This window comes from Protopterus annectens, chromosome 14.part0 (genome assembly GCF_019279795.1).
Source record: "Protopterus annectens isolate FY-2018-M chromosome 14.part0, PAN1.0, whole genome shotgun sequence".
Taxonomy (NCBI): domain Eukaryota; kingdom Metazoa; phylum Chordata; order Ceratodontiformes; family Protopteridae; genus Protopterus; species Protopterus annectens.
The window spans coordinates 98,775,018-98,791,021 of NC_056748.1; positions in this window are offsets into that span (position 1 = coordinate 98,775,018).

The following is a 16,004-nucleotide window of genomic DNA, read 5'->3' on the forward strand; positions in this document are numbered from 1 at the left end:
AATACCAAACCCCCATGTTCGAATGAAAAAATATTGAGCCTACTTGGCAAACCTAATTCTCTTGCATTGTGATATTGATCTGCTAGCTTCTGTATTTTATAATCCATTTATATTTGGGTGGTAACATAACGTGTTAAGCTGCATAACAGTACAGTGACAAAAACATCATTACTAATGCCCAAATTATTCTCTGAGGAGATAGGCCCAGTCTCCAACAAACATAAACCACATTAAACAGTTCATCTCACATTGTATTGAGATTGATTCTCTGAGGAGATAGGCCCAGTCTCCAACAAACATAAACCACATTAAACAGTTCATCTCACATTGTATTGAGATTGAAATTTATCATCTTTGAAATGTGAGCATGAATTTTAATATCCAAATATATAAGAAAGCTATATAATCAGGTATATGGATGTGAAGTATTTGCTGAGATAATCTGCAACCCTACTTTACTGTCTATAAATATCAGTTTTTGGTAGCATTTACTTCTAACCCTGACATACTAACAAAGTTCAAGTCCATTATACAGGGACTCTCTGCAGGAAGGAATTATATAAAAATTGGGAAAATATAAAAAAAAAATGCAGATTTTTAAAAATACTGAATAGCATGACAAGTGGTTCACAAAATGATTGTGTAGAATAGCCTGAGATAGGAGTTAAGAAGAAGGTATGGGGTGGAAGTATCCTGATGGGTATCTCTGTGTGATGGGAAGAGATAGGACAGAGCTACATTAGTAAGAATGTTAGCACATGGAAAGTTATAAAGGGCTTTAACCGCTTTGACAGATTTGTTAGCTAGGCCACCTGCTTCTGTAATACCCTGAAGCAATGGCTATTTAACAAAACTGAAGACCTTTTCAAAACTGATAACAGAGTGATTGTTTGACACTTGAAAGAATGGGGTAAGCATTCTCTGGTAGTTTATACTGTTTATGCCCTTATCAAGCCAGCCTGGTGATAACAGAGTGATTGTTTGACACTTGAAAGAATAGGGTAAGCATTCTCTGGTAGTTTATACTGTTTATGCCCTTATCAAGCCAGCCTGGTGTAGTCCAGTGTGAAGTGACTATATCATAGCTACTGTCTGGATGCCCATATTATGACATATGTTTTAGTTTCATATTTAATCAATAAAACTGGCTTGGAATTAGTGACCTTCAAAGGAATTTACCCACACTAGATAGAAGTTTCACAAAGGACTGCTTAATATTAAGCATTTTTCCAGTAATGGAAGCATCTTAAAAGAGCCACGGAAGGGTAGTGATACATGTATAACCAGATAATCTTAGACCATAGTGGTGATACCATCAGACATTGGAGCTTTTCCAGTGAGTAATCTGGTTATTGTTTCTTTAATTTTCTGAATGTAATGAAGCATTGACAACTATATGGGACCTTTTGATAACAGTGTCAAAGGACTAAGGCATTAAGAAAGGATAAAGTGTTCCTTTTCTGGCCCCTTGACACTGCACATAGAGATTTATGTTGTAAAAGCATTACTGACTAAGTGTCATGAAGTGCATACATGAATACATTTTCTCCTTCAGAGATTTTGACTGTGGTGAACACTGCCTACTGCATTTTTAAAAAGAAAATTTAGCCATTTCCCTGTCTTTTTCTTGTTCTTACAGCCCTAAGACTACAAAATTTCTCTGAAAAGATTTACATTAGACACGTTTTAATGCCCCTGGGTCAGTTTAACTTTCAAGATTGCATATAACCTAATGGTTTCCCCACTTCTAAAATGGATAGTCTGGCATGCATCATATGCTGAAGCCAGGTCACATTCCAGTGCAGTTATTTTTTGATCTATCTTCACAGAGAGTACTGTTTTAGCAGCTTTGCAAATGGCTGCAAATTCCATCTTTACGCTCTGACATAAAATAAAATAGGCCTTGTTGCCAGGGACAGTTACATCAAGATGCGCGGCATGGTTACAAGGGCTAAAGTCCCTTTGTTTGAAAAGATTAAAGGATTATCCCTCCATCTAGGTGCATTTTTCCCATGCAACCAAGTCACTAGATAGTAGTACAACCTCATGATTTAAAAAGTGGTAGAGTATACATTCTACTATGTTTATATCTTGTAGAAGCAAACTAGAAATTAAGAATAAATTGGCTCAATCTAATCTGTTCATTACACGACTCCTATTTAAATCATACCTAGCTACAGGCCCCCGCCATTGACTCAAGATGCCCACTCCACCTATTTGGACCTCTTCAAATCTGTCAAGATTCAACCCTTTACCCTGATCCTGGGTGACTTTAATTATCCAAACAATGACTGGAAAAACTACTCATTGCAAAAACACAAATGCTCAGAGAATCCTTGAATTTGTCATTGCAAATGCCTTGAATCAGCTGGTCAGCATCCCTACAAGAGAAGATGATATCTTGGACTTGGCGTTAACCAACATGAGTAACTACTGCATCATCCCTACAGTGTTATTCTCCTTGGTAAGATCTGACCACAAAGCAGTCTCATTTGAAGTCACCCCCCCCCCCAATTAAGGTCAAACAGAAAAACTTCTCCAAAGCTGATTGCAACCTACTGAGGGAAGGTGTAAACAGTTTCACAGTCCCCTCCCCCTTCTTAGGAACTGGCACAAATGTCCAAACTTACACCAAAGTACTATACAAGCATTTATATAGCTGCATGGAGTCAGGAATATCCAAAAAGACAACATCCTCCTCCTCAAGGAAGAGTAAACCTGTCTGGGGTATATCTGCAATAAATAAACTCTATAATAAAAGGAAAACAAATTACTGTCCAAGGCCAAGAAGGAACAGGTGCCTAATTGGAAACAATCTATCCTTAGCCTGAACAATCAAATAAGAGCACTAGTGAAATCCTCCAAAGCAAACTTCAAATCCAAACTGATCACATCTACTAAACACAGTCATAAAGCCTTCTTCACATATGTCCACAATCTTAAAGGAAGCACTCAGATCTGCTTAGAGCTGGTGGTCAAAGACACCACATACACAAATGCCATAGATATATCCAATCTGCTGGCAGACAGGTTCAGTGAAAATGTCACCCCTCTGTCCCCTTATCAGTAAATCAGGACATCACCAGCATCCCTCCCCATTATCTGTAGGGAGCAAGTCATCTCTGCCCTCTCAAAGGCAAAAAATACATCCTCCATGGGACCCAATAACATCCCAGGCTGCATCCTACATGAACTTAGGCAGGAACTTGCAGTACATTAGGCACCCTATTCAAACAAAGCCTGAGTACAAACTTGGTTCCAGCTGAGTGGAGGACAGTTACTGTCATCCCTTTACACAAAGGTGGAGTGTCCATTGATCCAGGAAATTATAGACCTATCAGCCTAACTAGCCTGATCTGCAAGGATATGGAATTGATTATCATGGACCTCATTAACAAGGGCATTGTCAACCTCCAAACACTTGATCCCGCACAGTGTGTTTTTTTTCAAAGGTAGGTCATGCCTGTTGCATTTGGTTGACTTCTTTGAGACAGTCACCAAAGACATGGACGAGGGGAAGAAGGTGCACACCTCTTACCTTGACCTGGCCAAAGCCTTCAATACTATTTTCCACTCGGGTATAATAGATAAATTCTCTCACCTAGGCATCAGTCCATATTTTACCATATGAGTAGCAAACTGGCTCACTGACAGAGCCCACCTAGTCAAAATAGGGGACGCCACTTCAAGCAGTAGATCAGTAACAAGTCGTGTACCCCAGGGATCAGTCTTGGGGCCTCTGTCATTTGGGATATACTTTTCTGAGGTGTAGGCCAAAACCACTGGGCTATGGCTGACCAAGTTTGCAGACCACTGCAAGCTGGGAGCTGCCATCAATTCCCCTAGTTATGTGGACATCCTCCAAGAAGGTGTCACCCAAACAAATAACTAGTGTCAGAAACATGGCCTCAAACTAAATACCAAAAAATGCATCATCATCCCCTTTGGTGAGTATGTCAACCCCATAAATTATCACAATAATAACACAGTCCTAAGCACACAATCAGTTATGAGGTATTTGGGGACCCAAGTTGATAGCAAACTGACTTTTGACCACCATATTTCCTCCATTGCATGGAATGCTTTCTACATGGCACACTTCATTAGGTAGGGTATCTCCTCCAGGGACAAAGAGGTCATAACATCCCTGTATTCTTCCCTTATAAGACTCATTATTTATTAAGCACAATGCCCCTCTTGGCATGTACCGCCAAAGCACATGCAGCAGCTGGAGAGACCATACAGGTTCCTCATCAGGAGAATCCAGGGCCTCAAACATCTACCCTACAGAGTCAGGATAAAATCCCAGAATCTGTACTCACTTTCATACAGACTTCTCAGAGATTACCTCTGTCTGGCATACAAAGCAATCTCAGGCCCTGCCTTGATGAGACTGCTGCATATCCACAAGTCAAGCTCCACTCGAGTAACCCACATGTGTGACTTCAACCTGGTCTGCAGCATAGATAGGAATTATTGGCAGGACAGATATGTGTCCCAGAGACTCCCCTTCTGTGGAATAGACTCCATCTCCAGGTCAAGCAAAGTACCTCATTAACCTTTTTTAAGTGCAATCTGGATAACTGGATGGGGAACAGAAAATACACCCCTGGTATTCCACCTGTGTCCTTGCTGGATAGGGACATAGGTTGCTGACTTGTCAGAACATGGACTAAATTCTTGGCTAGGCTTATAAGGGTCTCAGGGCCAATAGTCTAGTAACTTCCTATGATCCTATGTGGAGGTATAATGGTGTATCTACAGGCATTAGGGTTTATGGTAGATTGTATATCAAAAGGAATATTTTCTATCATGCAATTTTTCAGCACTTCTTGAGATTTTTATATGATGTTCCACAGAGGGAAGGGATTTTTCTATAGCAAAATCAAGAGAAGTGGAGAATGGAGATGCTTCCTTTGCAGAGAGAGCATTTCAAGGTGAACACTGAGGAAAAAAAGTGGTGCTAACTTTATTTGCCCCTGTACCTTCCATAATACAAAATAAGCTGTTGATGTTTTACATCTATACTTGACAAATCTCCCATTAAGGTCTTTATTGAGGATCCATCAAAATGTAGCATTCATTAAAATAACAGAAGCATTTTTTTTATAGAGGAGCAGCCTGAAACTTTTAAACCCTGTCTTTCCATTAAACAAAAAGAAACATTTAATGGTTGGGAAGAGGAGTCTGAGAAAAATGGGAACTTAAGAATTTTATTCTATACCTCCCAGGACAGAAAAAATCACGTTGAGTGAGAAATCAATGTTTAATAAAGACACTATATGTTAGATCTTGCTGAGGCAGGCAATTACGTTGATTGTCTGTTTTTTGATAAATATAACAGGTACTATGCTGGCTAACACAGACAGAATTATAGCCAAGCTGGACTCCCAGGAAAAGATATGGTGGCCCTGTGCTTGGAACTCCAGACAGTAAAAAGAGAGATAGAAAAGGTGAAAACATGTTCAAAAGAATGGAATCATTGAAAAAAAGACATAATGGCAAGCATTGACAAACACAAAAAGGAAATCATTTATCATCATATGGAGAATGCAAATGAGGAAGTAAAGGCAGGACAAGATGACATAGAATCAGGGAGGTAAGGGCCAGGATATGTTTAGTTTGTGGAGATGTAGCCATAAGAATTCATGGGAAATGTATCTATGTTTATCAAGCTTGTAGATAGTCTGCCTATTGATGCAGAGAGTTAAGGCTATGAGCTGTAGTCCCTGTGGGACGAGGTTTGATATCCTCAGCCCTCATTTGCCTACTCTGTGACTATCAGTAAGTCACTTAACCAGACATTGCACCTGGGTTTCCCCTGAAAACAGACTGCATGTCCAGTAGGCCTACCTTGTTAAGAAATGGGTATCATTATTATTATTATGGGGCGCACTGTGTGAGAAGATGCAACATCGCTCAGAACAATAAACCTAGGGACTTAATAGTTAAGTGCCATAATTGCTGTATAAAAGAGTTGGGTATAAGACAGCCAGCTCTTCAAAAAGGGTTGCTATCAGTAGGACAAAAAATAAGAGTGGTAGAAGACTTTGCTGAGTTGATAAATCAGAGATAGGTGCAATTTCTCCTTGTTATAGTACAAATGTACAAAGAATGAGTGAAGCATGTTTGCTGTATCCAGCTCACTAAAAGCTTAAATGAAAAGGATGTGCTTAAGTCTGTAGAAGTTTTGAGAAGCAGTTAATTGTTACACTATTGCTTTTTGAGGAAAACTTAAATGGTGAAAAAACACCAGTGTAACAAAAAAAGAATCAGTATGGTTATATCCTGCACCTCATAATGCTCAAAGACCAACAGTAAACAAGATAATAGGGAACATCGAGAATTTTAAGCTAAACATTGACATGACAACTGGAATATAGTCAAGCCAGAAGGCAAAAAAGAGTTAATGTCAAAAACTGGTAGCTGAACAGTCAGATTTCAAAATCAGATTCCAATTAAAAGATAAGGAACATGAGAGAAATGTTTGGATGAACTTGGATGAATTGGATTCATTTGTTCTGGCTTATAATTAACCTCAAACTGATAGCTTTTAAATGAGCTTGAAAACACCGAGAAGCAAAGTGCAATGTACTATGTAATTGTTAGCAGATGAAAAGGAAAGAAAGCTAATAGAAACAGTAACTGGTTAATAACAGTAAGATGCTGAGTTAAAATAGAAAGGAATTAACAAAAATCTTTTAGTGACAAAGAGACATTAGTTGGATCAGAAATAGTACACTCAAGGGGACATAAGAGAACAGTGTTATTATGAAATTAACACTAAAGGCCATATTGTCATTGTTGGAGTTTATTGTCAATGGATATTTAAAGGAAGTAAAGTGTAGGTAAAATATAGATGAGGAACAGCAGAAGACCTACTTTAGAACCTTGTGTTTCCTGGCATAATTTGGAGATTATTATGCAATCTCATTATAACAAAGAATGTATGGCATGTTTATAATAAGAACATTTATCAAAGGAACTCTATAATACATTCTAGAATGAAGATAGACTAAAGTACAGATTAAGAAAGGATGCTGGGGATGAATCAAGTGTAATGATAAGATTCAATGCAGGATGTTAGGGATCAGGCTTGCATGGATATTAGTGATATACTGCAGGAATGGAAAGGACATTTATAGATAAAATACAGAACACTAATCACTATACAATCTTTATATCCTCAATGGAAAGGGGACTGATGTATTATTCAGATGAAGTGGTAATAAATTAGGGCAACCCTCTTATTAAACAATGGTATTCTGAAGCCCAGGTGTTTCCATTGAAGGAGGGGGGAAGCATAATTTCTAATAATTGTTAATATTCTTATTTCCCACCACTAAGTGTAATTACAGCTGCAAGCAAAACACTGAAATCCTCAAACAAGAACTGTATTTACCCTGGGCTTCAATTTGTAACATTTTGATGTTATATAGTTATTTTATTAGTCCACTGAGTACTACCTCTGTATTAATATATACCATTTCATGTACTGAATTATTTCAGCTTTTCTTTTCCACTCATGAATAAAAATAGCATGACTAGGCTCATTCAGGCAATCTCTGTTAAGAGAGGAAATAAATAAAGATACAAGTGAATTAGTAGGTTGCACATGAGGATTTTTAGTACTTAATTCTATCTGAGTATTGCAGAAGCCTGAGTTGGGGACTGAAAAAGGGGTAAAAAATAATATAATAATTATATCCACTTGGAACGTGGGTGGAGTAAATTACAACATAGAAAAATGGGTTTTGGTGAAACAGCTCAACAGGAGATGAAAAGGAAAAAAACAGAAGTAAGAAAGCTATAAAATAGAGGGCTTATTTGGCTAGATCATACAAGTGGGAGAAGGTGGGGAATGGGAATATTAATGTGAGACAGGCTATATTGGGAAAGAAGAAAGTGCAGGTAGGATGGAGCTACCTGTGGGGGTCAGTTTACTGAGCTAATGAAGATAGGCTGAAGGTGTTAGATAAGTTTTTGTATATCTTTAAGAAAATAAAGCTGAAGCTAGACTCATTTATAGTAGGAGAGACTGAAACTTTGGAGCTGTGGAGCAATTTAAAAAGAGTCAGAAGAAACTGGGAGAAAGCATGAAAATATTAACTACTGGATATATGGAAAGAGAGAGAGAGGGTAGAGAAGAGATATACAGCAGTACATTTTTTTCTAGAGAGGAGTATATAGGCAGGTGAGCAGACTAGATAGATTCTTATTGGATGGAAACTTAAGTAACAGACTTATTAGGAGTAGCCATTTTAGAAAATATTTTCGCTGACCATAAAATGGTGATCTAAAAGATAGAAAGGGGGAAGAACAAGAGAGTAGATGGAGACAGAATCTTAAAAAAGATAGTAAATTTTCAGCATATTAAATGTTTAAAGGAGATAAGTCAGTAAGTAGTAGATGATAGGGAAAAGGATGGAGAGTTGAGCAAAAAAGAAAAGGGATGGGCCTAGAGGAGTAGAATAATGGGAGGCTTAGCAAAAGTAATATAAAAAAAGGAAATAAATGTAATAAAAAGTTATTGAAGGAATAGTACAGGGAATGTAAAGCTACTCGGGAGGCAGGAGCATATAAAACAGTTGCATGAAATACTTAAGTACATGGGACAATCCAAAGTCGAAATAGAACTGGGGTGACAGTGGGACAACATGGTTGGCAAAAGGAGAATTTAAATTTAAGGTACTTGTATGGCAGATGAAAAATAAAGGGGAAAAAAAGAATGTTTAAAAATGATAAAAGGAAAAATGGATAAACATAGTTAATATCATAGGTTCATAGGTTCATAGGTTCATACTAGGCTATCTGCCCTAGGGCATTTATAAGCCTAGCTTGGAGAAACTATGCCCATTATTTAGCTGTGCCTCTGTCAAGCAGTGACACTGAGGTAACCCCTGGGGTGTATCTGCGATCTCCCATCCATTGGTCAAGATTCCTCTTGAACAAGGCGTGCTCTGCCTCACATAAACTGGGATTTTGTTCCACAGCATAGGGAGTCTTTGGGTGATGAATCTATCCCTCCAGCACGTCCTATTAATAGGTTTAAGTCACCTGCCCTTGTGGCTCTGAGGGATCTAGATTTTTTGAGATGAAGCATATTCATCAAATCTGGGTTTGACATGGCCTTGTATGTCAGGCATAGGTCACCTCTGAGTACTGGATATAACTGGAGTTCTTTCAGTCGTGCAGCATAAGACAGATTTTTGAGACCCTTTATCCTTTGGTGAGGAACTTTTGTGGCCTCCAGCTGCTGCAAGTGTCGGGTCAGATACATTCCAATGGGGCATTGTACCGATCATTGGTCTGATGAGTGATGAGTATAGGGAGACTATGACTTCCCTTGATCTAGATGTGAATCCCTTCATGATAAGGTAGGCAATGTAGAAGGTCTTCCTAACTACTTTAGCAATATGAGTGTCGAATGACAGGCTACTGTCAACCTGGGTTCCCAGGTCCCTAATGACTTCTTCTGTGTTCAGGGATTGCCACCTATATGGTAGCTAGGGGTAACCTTATTTTCTGACTATGCATTTCTTGGCATTTAACTTGAGGCCATGGCTCTGGCACCAGTTATCCGTTTCTGTGAGACCCTTGAAGGATATCTGTGTCGGATGTGTTCTCAACGTTTGCAGTCATCTGCGAACTTTGTCAGCCATAACCCTCCTGTGTTTGCTTGTACTTCAGAAAAGTAGATGCCAAACAAGAGTGGGCCAGGACTGAGCCCTGTGGTACACCACTTGTGACAGGCATTGAGTCTGACATGGCGCCAGCAACTCTGACCCTGTGGGTTCTGTCACTCAGCCAGTTTGCAACCCATCTTGTAATGTATGGGTTTACATTTAAGTTGATGAGTTTTCAATGATACCGAGTGGGGTATTGTATCAGCCTTCGCCAGGTCTAGGTAGGCTGTATGGACTGCCTTTCCTCAATGGCCTTGGTGACTGTTTCAAAAGCCAACCAAGTTTAAAAGGCATGATCTGCCTTTGACAAAGCCAAACTGGGTTGGATCCAAAGTCTGCAAAATTCCTATGTCTTTATTTATGAGATCCATTATGATCCTTTCCATGGCTTTGCAGATCAGGCTTGTCAAGCTAATGGGACGGTAATTTGGAGGCACCGCCTTTGTGGAGTGGGACCACAGTCCTGGGTATGTATCCAGAGGTGAGACTAAGATTAAACAGCTGTCCTAACTGTGGGTTTAATTCCTCATTGAGTTCATGGAGCACACAGCCGGGGACACCATCAGGTCCCATAGATGCTGTGTTCTTTGCCTTGGAGAGAGCAGTTCTCACCTGAGCGTTTGAGATGTTTGGGGGGCTACAATCATTTGGTATAGATATCTCTTCTTTAGGCGGGAAGGGTGGGCCACAATCCAGAGGTGAGACTAAGATTAAACAGCTGTCCTAACTGTGGGTTTAATTCCTCATTGAGTTCATGGAGCACACAGCCGGGGACACCATCAGGTCCCATGGATGCTGTGTTCTTTGCCTTGGAGAGAGCAGGGGAGGGTGGGGAGAAGTTTGCACTGAACCTGTCAGCCAGTATGTTGGCAATGTCTGTAGGATCAGTAATCTTCACATCATTTTGAACTAATTCTGAGCATATCTGGGAGTTTCCTCCTAGGTTTCTGACATAGCTAAAGAATGCTTTATGGTTGTCTTTAGAGTCCTTAGCTATTTTTTTCTCAAAATTAGCTTTGGATGATTTCATAGGGATAGGGAGTATTTTCTGAGGCGTTTATGATAAATTGTGTAGGAAATCCTGTAGCAGATGTGACGATTTCATTGAATGATGGTTAGCTCACTTTTTAAAAAATGGTGAAGTATAGTGGCCAGAGAAAAAGGGAGCAGTCTTAACAGACATCCTTAGAACATTCATCAACTGGGATTTTATTTTATCAGCATTGAAGAAAGTGATTTATGAGGGTTGACTATCATCAGAAATAAGATTTATATGTTTGAAACCCAAAGTTATGATAGTGGTAAATTGGGGAATTTCTTAAACTCTTCAGTTGAACAGAGAGACCAGAAAATATGTCAATTACCTCCTAATCTATTATTATGTATTATCAAAAAACTAGCAAAAAGGATTAATTATCTAATGAAGATCTGGATAAAAAGGAAAAAGATTGGTAGAATATATTTCCACTTGGGAAAATATGTCAAAATACCTGTAAGATCCTATCCGTAAAGGGAGATAAACACTGAGAACTCAAGATCAAAAGGAAAGAGAAATACTTAGGCATCAAGGGATTTTCCACATTGCAAGAAATTAAAAATAGGAACTGAGTCTAACTACTTGGAACAGTTAACACCATGTTAGAAGGCTGGTGCTATAAAATTAAAACTTTGGAAGAGTGTATTATGATGGTGAGTGTTTTGATATTCCCTTCAATTCTTTATACACTAAGGCACAATAAAGCAACTACCCACAATAAACTCAGAAGGAAGATACAACAGATACATTTATTTGAAAATATGTTCAGTGGAAGAAAAATATGAAAGGGACTAATGTAAGGTATTAAAATAATTTAAGGATGATCAAAGATAAAGAAAATATTAGGAGGAGTGGCAAGCTTTACTAAAGCATTCAACGAGGAAATCAGGGGATATGAGTAAGGGTTTGTTTTATCTTGTTTTTAGAAGCAAGGCAAAGGAATGGGAGGACCTGATTGACAAGGAATGGCCAGGTTGAAATAATGAATTCCTTGAGTGTAAAACAAAAAAGAAACAAATTTAGATTAGAAGAAGGTGATTGTTTGCTTACATGGAATCTCAGAGGAGATGTAAATTTTTTAATGAAAGATATGGGGTTCAAACATGGACAGAAAGAATGTAAATCAATGAAATCAATGAAAGATTGTGTTTGAGACAGAGACAAATGTAGAACAGGAAGAATATATACAGATCTTGGTTGGACAGAGACAGAGGGATATTTTAACTCACTGAAAAAAGGTGGTTGAGGAATAATGCTATTTGGAAAGCAGCAGGAGATGTGAGAAGAATGTTGAATAATGGTCAATAAGTTCAATAAGCTTGGGAAATTTATGGTTTTGCATAGTCATTTATTTAAAATATGATAGAAAATGCCAATAAGGGTCAAATAAGAAGGATGATTGGTTGGGTGAAGCCTACTGCTGGAGATGTGGGCACAGTGATTCTGACTACACACTCACCAATGACTGTGCATTACATAACACACTTAAAGTTCTGCTTAAGGAAAGTGTGGGAAGGAGTCTTTAATAGACAAGTAGAATGTGACTGGATGTTATGCCTGTTCAGAATACAGGGAGCCTTGACAAAATGGGATGTGAATATGAGAATTGAAATGCAACTTTTTGGAGGCCTAGTTATAAAGAATGTAAACACAGCACACAAATGGAGAAAGTCAGAAGCATTAGCAATAGAGCAAATAAAAATAAGAGAATAGGTTAAGAAGATAACACTAAATGCAGAAAACCAAGAGCAGGATATTTTGGGAACAGATGGAAGATTTGACACATTTTTCAAGAACATAAAGATGAAGAGAATATATATTAGATGGCTGAACAGAAATTAACAATACTCAGTTAAGTAAAATTATAATATGAAGAGGGAAAACTAGAAAGTTATTTTACTTGTAAGCAATACAGACATTTCCTTGCCAATAATTAAGTAAAGGTCCAGTACTGACGTACTGAAAAATTAGTATTAAAAGAATATGGAACTAAGTTAATTGGTCAGGACTCTGATTAGTCTTAATTAGTCTTGTATAGTTGAAAAGTTCCAGTATAGATCTTATCCAGAGATATAACTATCTTAACTTGTGCCCCAGGCAAAACACCCCAGCTGGCATCCCTTAATTAAAAAAAATACTCATTCCAGAACTAAGGACCAAAAATATATTCAAGCCTTTTAACAGGGGATGAGCTATTATGTATTCACTTAATAGTGCTTTACAGAATTGTAAAACTGTCATAAAAAGACTCATTTCATAAATTTCAACAAGGCTGACTCTTTCCTACAATTCTCAACAAACAGACCCTGACTGGATGACAAATGATCATGAGATACCAATCAGTCCCAGACAGCCTTCTCTAACAATTTAAACAGCCAGAACTGTCACCATGACTTAGTAAATGATTGTTGATACTGCTTGCTGCCTTGCAGTTCAAGGTCTGATTAGCAGCTCTTCTACAGTGCTGGTTTCACCCCCTTATAGTAATCACAACACTAACTGAATCCAATCTTGGCAACTGTGATAAAACTGTGATGACTACTTAAATGATTAAATAAGTGTTTGCAGGCCCCGAGTGATGTCTCTTCTACAGTGTCAGTTGTGTCTTCCAACAGCTTGTGCCCTGCCAGGCTTCACTCTTTACTCCACCTCTGCTATGATTTGATTTGCTCTACAGATACATTATTTAAATTGCATAACTAGCTGAATTATTTGGGCATTATAACAATGTTGGATACTAATACCAGTAGAATATAATATCAGCACAAATTTTCCAGTAAGAACCTTTACAGCAACAATAATTTTTATTTCTAGTACCTGTGCTTCTATAAATGTATAGTGGCTATGTTTGTACCGTTTTTCTTATTTTTTGCATATTCTGAAAATGAATAAAAATGGTTTAGGAAAAAAGGAGCTGCAATGCTTTTTATTGTTTTGCTTACGGGTGTAAATAATATCTTAACAAGTATTGACCATCACAATCAAGTCTGGTAAATATGTGACTACTTAAGGCTCATGATAGGACAGATGCACTTAAACCTACCTGAAATAAAAGGTAGGGCGCAGGTTTCTTAGGTTTTATATGCTTGAATGCTTATTGTTGTACCATATTTGACAGCTTAGTTAATGATTTTGTATATGCAGTTTTTATTTCAGTTTTACATCATTTTTTTAGTATTAGAGGTTAATGATGTTTCAGTTGCCATCTTTCATGCCCATCTCAGGGTCATTGATAGCAGTTATATGCAGATACTACAAACAGCAGATGAGTAGGAAGCTTCTTTGACAGAGAAATTGTCCTTCTTTTTGATTCCTGAAGTGCATCTGTGCAGGGAGAGTAAGGGGAATACTCCAGCAATCGGACGTTTGGATGGCCAAAGCATTCCTGGGCCTTTGACTGTTCTGACTAGGGTAGAAACACTATTTACATCCACTGCAATCAATTTTTCCTTAGACTGTTGTAATAGGTGTGAAGGCTGACAGCCTAGCCAGATAGAATTGTGCAGATAATTCTGTCATTTGTAAACATAAATGTTGAAATACAGGTTTGTTTTCTTAAATGAAAGAATATGCTGTGAAATGTTGAACTTAAAACAATGTAGCAACATTACCCTCTGCTGTAAAGAAAGCTAATTCAAGCATTTCTTGTCTGCCCTTTGAAGTTCAAATTATTTCATGACTGTTTTTGATGTTTACAATTTGGCTCCGGACGGGCTAGATGAAGGCTTCCTGCCTATTGTTTTAAGGCTAAAGTTAATTAGCAGAATTTGCATGCATAAATGTTCTTTATTGCTCTGGTTTCTGCCTAGGTGTAAAAGAATGTAAATGCAATTTCTGTTGGCCTGGGAATAACAGGAAACTGAAAGAATGGTATAATGTTTATCAGAACTGCAATTTCAATTTAAACAGAGAGAAGCAGAAGGCATTAAACATTTTTGTCTTGACTATCCAACTTACACCACTGTCTTGCTCTACATGTAAGTTATCTTAGACTTGTGTTTTCTTTTAGAAATAGCTATAAACTTGAAAGATTAGACTAAGTGTTTTTCTGTGATGTCAGAACTGTGCTACTGAATTATTTTAAGTATTTCTGTGTGATCTCTGAACTCTTTACTAGCACTGTGTAGTAGAAAGTATTGTCTTGTGGTTTTAATGATTTATTATTAAATATTTTAAAACCTTTTAATGGTGGCTGTTTTTTGTAGAGATAATTTAAGCTCTTTAGAGTACTTGCATGCCTTGGTAAAATTGTACAAAGCCACTCTAATAGCTTTAGCCCTGGGCTATACTACCAATTGGATAATAATATTACACAGTAATAATTTGGCACCCTTTAAAGGGGCTTTGAGTAGCTGATAAATATTAGTGGATGGTGGCAGCTGGTACTACTGTATAGTCTGGGAAAAAGGGGCACAGCTGGAGAACCTGTGTCAGCCTTTCCCAGGAGTGTCTGTGTGCTTGTATAAACTCTTCTCAAATCGTGTGCGTGTGTTTGTGTTTGTGTGTGTGTGTGTCAGCTATTTGGGCAGGGACATGAAGCACTGGTTGGACAGAGAACATGCAGGAGATTTTAGCTTGCCCACTAGGTTGAGATCTGGACCCTATAGCTGTGCCAGTGGGGAGTCTTATTGGGGACCTGGGATGCAAGGAAGTGACCAGCCCCAGACTAACTGTGATCTATGTGTGCTTTTAAGGGAAATTGCACTTAACTGTGTGTAAAGGTGGGAGGGTGGCCTAATGGTTAAGGTGTTTGCCTTACAAACACAAGGTGCAGGGTTTGAGTCTCACAAAGAATAATTGGTTAGGCTTAAAATGGCTTGCAAGGGCAGTTAGCTTAGTGCTAATCTATGAACCTATGAACCTGTTATCCTTTCCTCTTATATGAGATACCCTCTCTGGTGTTAGTGGTGAGGATTGAGGCTCCTTGATTGCTGGGCCAGGGCACAGACATCACAATAGGTTTGGCACAGTCTTTAGCGGCAGAGCTGCATGTAAAAAATGCTAAGTACATCTATGTACTGAACAAATAGGCCTGGACTTCCCATTTAATCAGTGTGGCTGGATACCTTAACATTGTAGGAACACAGTTTCTATACCAGGCCATCATAACTTGAGTAAATGTTTTGTGTCATTCCTTTAGCACTAATGAGTTTTCCTGATTTATGCAGAGATTATCCTCCATTATGTTGAAAGATTTGCCTTCTTTTAATATGCCATAATCCTTTGCTTGTCCATGTATTTGAGAAATTTGTGCATAATGGACCTTGGAGGTCGATTACCTA